Source organism: Ostrinia furnacalis, unplaced genomic scaffold, assembly GCF_004193835.3.
Source record: "Ostrinia furnacalis isolate ACB-3 unplaced genomic scaffold, ASM419383v2 OfSCF4495, whole genome shotgun sequence".
Taxonomy (NCBI): domain Eukaryota; kingdom Metazoa; phylum Arthropoda; class Insecta; order Lepidoptera; family Crambidae; genus Ostrinia; species Ostrinia furnacalis.
This window is the reverse complement of record NW_021134734.1, coordinates 288,327-294,349: the sequence shown is the minus strand read 5'-3', so window position 1 is coordinate 294,349 and position 6,023 is coordinate 288,327.

Here is a 6,023-nt window from a genome sequence, read left to right as displayed (position 1 = left end):
CATCTTACCCGAACAGAAAACTGGTTTTGGACCTTAAACGAACTAAATTAAGGGCTATAATCGCTATAATTAGGAAGATTTTCTTGCCTGGTGCTGGCTTCGCTTTAACGTAAGTGAAATTAGTCGTAACGATCATTTGTGTTATGATGTTAGCAGCATTATGTGTGCAATGGCGGCGCGCGGGGCGCGGGGCGGCAGCAACAGGCGCTGATCAATGAAAGACCCAGCGCTGCCAACCTTTGACGAATGTTCCCCTGAAACATTTTTCTTTTAAGTCCACTTGGTTGGATGAGGTTCATTTTATCTAAAGTTTGGATAAAATAAGTCTAAACAGCCGCAGGTTTCAACTTCACCAAGTAGATTATCGTTTAAAACTCGTAAACTAGGTGTAATGTCATTATTGGTATTGTTTTTGTACGGACAATATTATAGCACTTCAAGGAAAACAGGTGTCTTAACTCTTCTCTTTGTAATACGGGCCATTTTGCAACAAGAAAATCAGATATGCTGTTGACTTTATCTAATGCTTGTGTGATAAAATGCTTTATTAAAGGAAAGGGGGAAATAGTATTGGTACACATGGCTCAAAAGTATAAATTAAATAGGTACTACACGGTTAAAGGTAAGCCAGCGATTTTTTTTTTTGTGAAATCATGGTCCTTCTCTCTGTGGGTATAAATACGAGTAGCTCTACTTAAGCTAAATAATCTAAAAAAATAATTGAGAAAAACTTTTTGGGTTTGAATTATCGGAACCGTCCCAGAATTGAATAAAGATAGACAATATCTTAACTGACAGTTAACATAACACGCACCTATTATGTTTTTTTTTAAAGTAGAGTTAATCTGAAAGTCTACTCTTTCTATTTCAATAATAAAAAGTTATTGCAAGCATTACTTTAAAATAACTTTAGCATCCACTTTCAGGTATTAATTAAAGTTTAATATTCTTACGATACCAATAGTAGGTTGGTGCCTCTGGAGCCCCCTCCCGCCCTGCGCACTTGTTGCGCGCACAGAAACCGCTGCCAACCGAAATGTTCCCCGAAGTTCAGGAAAATGGAAGAGTCAAGAGAAATTTTACCCTGCACGCGGAAGTTTAGGGGTTAAAACATTAAAAGTTCAATGAAGTTTCGCTTGTGATGAAAAAATTAAGGGAAAACTCCAATTTTTTGGCGTGTCCCAAGATTTGGAAAAGTTTTGCGAATTGCAATCACTTTTTTGTAATATCCAATGAACTCTAATAACTTTTTTCATTTCCGTTTCGTTTTCTTTTACTGTCTGCTTAAATGGGGTTTTGGTGAAATCCATTGTAACATCGTGAATGTTTATTCAATGATGTTCAAATTTCACTTTTTAGGTAAAATAATCTTGTATTATTATAGAACGGACCATTTATCCATCCAGATCCGGATTGATTAACTTTACTCAAGAAATTAACTTCAATAAGAGTAAGTATTTATTTTCCTGTCATAAAAGGTACTTGGCTATTCAGCACTGGCAATACGAGCACGACACTACGAGCACCGCAATCCTGGCACCACAAACTTGAGCCTTATTGCTCAGAGCACAAAGGTCACTCAAGCCTGGCTTACCTCGAGTGCGTTAGTTAAGCGCTTAACATGTGAGGAGTGTCTTTTCAAAAGGGGATACCTACATTCTATCTTATTTTTCACAAAATGGGAAAAACTTATATGGGAAATATTTACAGACCTACCGAAAAGCATTATTTCTGTTATGAAACTATTTCATTACAGTGTTCTAACTACACTTTTTGCCAAAAAATATGACTTGTTANAATAATAATAATGACCAAAATTAAAGACGCTACTAAACAGAATTATATTTTTTTAATTATTAGACATTCAAATCCTGATTTGTCCAATATCAGGTGTCAGACAATCACACAACATAGATTCCGTTTTACGTTAATTTTGCGTTCCGTTCTACAGAGTAAAATGTCTAAAACTAAATCCTAAAGCATAAAGTTAAAGGAAATAAAACACTATGTAAAAGTAAATATCCCGTTTTGAAACGGCTAATTGGTATAGTGTAAATATTTGTATTGTAAATATCCTCTCTTGTTATGAAATGAAAAATAACTATTATTTTTTTAATTTTGTAAGTGTAAATATCCTGTTCTGAAATGAACACTCATATTTGAAGCTGCTTTACTTGGGAGAATATCCCGTTTTGATTAAGATTCAAGTGACGAAAGTGAGTATTCAGCACTAAGAACAAGACTGCATACTCAGTTTAATAAATAATAAAAATGTAAATATCCCCTTTTGAATAGACACTCCTCATGTATTATCTAGGCTCTACAGCGATACTCAAACTTTTTTAAGAGCCAATAAAACCATTTTTACACTGAACCATCTGGACCCAAACTATGCAAAGCTCTAGTCTTGGACTATGGGTGCCATGGGTACCAGACAACTGAAATAAAACGTACCATACATAATTTTTATTTTTGTAAATACATACGCCGTTATTATACGCCAAGCAGCCAAAATTTTTCATTGCTTACCTTTGATTTTGCTATTACCAAATAAATTGTATTATTGTACCTATTACCCGTGACTTGCAAAAAACGACCGACTTAAGCCGTTCCGTAGTGCTGTTGGTCACGCACTTATATCGGTCACTTCGCTACTGCCACAAGGTGGTACAGTGGTGGTATAGCTCAGCAGAACCTACACTTTTTCTACCTTCTTAATAATGTTTTTAACTGACTTTAAAAAGGAGGAGGTCATTTCAGGTCATTTCGGTTGGTATATCTTTTGTGTCTAGTACATGTTTATCTTTGCGTAGGTAAGTAGGTACCTACCTAATGTCCATATGAACCTTTTTTTTAAACTGTTTTCGGGATTGTGCCGTAGATTGAGTATCGCTGCTACTGCGTATCGAGACCAATAAAGATACGTTGATGGCCTTTGGTAGCTACCGATCGCTTCTACGTGCTTACGACTCAAGAGGGACCGCTACGCGCTATTGGATTATATGCGGGCTATGTTACTTACTTTACTATACGTACAGCAACAAAACGTTTAGCCTGCTTTTATTTTATATATTTACTTAAATTGCCGGTGGAAAATTGCGTACATAAATGTGGTTCAAGTATTTTTAGTTCCTTTACTTACGTTTCGTTTCTCAGTCTGGTTTGTTTATATTTACTACTACTATTCTACAACGAACAATCCTGTGCGGCCCAGAGAGCAGAAATAACAGGAGTGGAACTGACAGGCAAACCCCTATAGCAATGTAAGTAGAAAAGTGGTTNGATACCAATAGGTTGGTGCCTCTGGAGCCCCCTCCCGCCCTGCGCACTTGTTGCGCGCACAGAAACCGCTGCCAACCGACATGTTCCCCGAAGTTCAGGAAAATGGAAGAGTCAAGGGAAATTTTACCCTGCACGCGGAAGTTTAGGGGTTAAAACATTAAAAGTTCAATGAAGTTTCGCTTGTGATGAAAAAATTAAGGGAAAACTCCAATTTTATGGCGTGTCCCAAGATTTGGAAGAGTTTTGCGAATTGCAATCACTTTTTTGTAATATCCAATGAACTCTAATAACTTTTTTCATTTCCGTTTCGTTTTCTTTTACTGTCTGCTTAAATGGGGTTTTGGTAAAATCCATTGTAACATCGTGAATGTTTATTCAATGATGTTCAAACACTGTTTAGGTAAAAGAATCTTGTATTACTTATTTTAAAATAATTATTATAGAACGGACCATCTAGCTAATGATCCAGATCCGGACTGATTAACTTCACTCGAGAAATTAACTTCACTCGAGAAATTAACTTCAATAAGAGTAAGTATTTATTTTCCTGTCATAAAAGGTACTTGGCTATTCAGCACTGGCAATACGAGCACGACACATACTAGCACCGCAATCCTGGCACCACAAACTTGAGCCTTATTGCTCATGGCACAAAGGTCACTCAAGCCTGGCTTACCTCGAGTGCGTTAGTTAAGCGCTTAACATGTATTATCTAGGCTCTACAGCGATACTCAAACTTTTTTAAGAGCCAATAAAACCATTTTTACACTGAACCATCTGGACCCACCAAACTATGCAAAGCTCTAGTCTCGGACTATGGGTGCTATGGGTACCAGACAACTGAAATAAACGTACCGTACGAGACTATTCCCACCTCTCGTTCCCACCACTGCAACTCCTGTGTAGCCAGGATCTACAGCTTGACCGCCACAAAAACCCAACCAATGAAGGTCAAGTTACCGTACGTAATTTTCTTTTTTTAAATACAAGTACGCCGTTATTATACGCCAAGCAGCCAAAATTTTTCATTGCTTACCTTGCTTTTGCTATTACCAAATAAATTGTATTATTGTATTACCCCGTGACTTTCAACAAACGACCGACTTAAGCCGTTCCGTAGTGCTGTTGGTCACGCACTAATATCGGTCACTTCGCTATTGCGACAAGGACCTACACTTTTTCTACCTTCAATAATGTTTTTGACCGACTTCAAAAAGGAGGAGGTTCTCATTTCGGTTGGTATATCTTTTGTGTCTAGTAAGTAGGTACATTTTTAACTTTGCGTAGGTAAGTACCTACCAGTCCAGGATCTGTCAATAGGCCGTATAGGCCGCGGCCTAGGGGCGGCAGGGGCGGCAGATTTCAGATGACGCTTACTCGATTTCAGAAGATAAAAGTTAAATAAAGATCCAACCCCACCCTAGCCTACGGGCGGCAAAACTGTAAATCCGCCAATGGTACCTACCTAATGTCCATACAAACATTTTTTTTTGCTTAACGGTTTTCGGAATCGTGCCGTAGATTGAATATCGCTGCTGCTGCGTATCGACACCAATAAAGATACGCTGATGGCCTTTGGTAGCTACCGATCGCTTCTACGTGCTAACGACTCAAGAGGGACCGCTATTGGATTATATGCGGGCTATACTGCCGCTTACTTACTATACGAACAGTACAGCAACAAAAATATTTAGCCTGCTTTTATTTTATCTATTTACATAAATTGCCAATGTAGAAAATAGCGTACATAAATGTGGTTCAAGTATTTTAGTTCCCTTACTTACGTTTCGTTTCTCTGTCTAGTTTGGTTTATATTTACTACTACTATTCTACAACGAACAATCCTGTGCGGCCCTACGGTATGCGGTTAAGTAGTACCTACCTACCGGTAATTGTGGAAATCCTTGGGGAAGGCCTTTGTCCAGCAGTGAACGTCATTTAGCTGAAACGAACGAGCCTATATTATTATTTTTTAAGTTTTGCCTCTAAATTAATTCTCTTTGGCCCAAAGGGTGACTGGGAGCGAATGGCATAATGGCTCTCGCTAGTGGCGCTAATTATATTTATAGTGAGGCAAATGCCCTTCCCTTATTTCACTTGTAACGGGGTGAGTGATTAGTTGCTGACTGGTAGGGTGATAAAGTTGGTTAACCTCAATGATTTTCACAAATATTAATACTTTACTTAATACTACTTTACTTACTATAGCCTGACCAGGAACATNTTATTATTATATTTGAGATCTGAAATGTTGAATCTCCCATAGGATAATAAATTAATTCATATCATTTTTTTAAACGAGCCATAGACTATGAACCATAGAGCAATGATTCTCATCGACAAAAATATCGATAGTGTCTCAGCGCCATCAGCTGTTACACAAATGTCATTACCTCGTCCCCCTCAGGAAATGGCGAAATTTTTTTGTATGGAAATAAACGCGCGCTGCTACTCCTGTTATTTCTGCTCTCTGGTGCGGCCCTACGGTGTGCGGTTAAGTAGTACCTACCTACCGGTAATTGTGGAAATCCTTGGGGAAGGCCTTTGTCCAGCAGTGAACGTCATTTAGCTGAAACGAACGAGCCTATATTATTATTTTTTAAGTTTTGCCTCTAAATTAATGGCCCAAAGGGTGACTGGGAGTTAATCGCATAATGGCTCTCGCTAGTGGCGCTAATTATATTTATAGTGAGGCAAATGCCCTTCCCTTATTTCACTTGTAACGGGGTGAGTGATTAGTT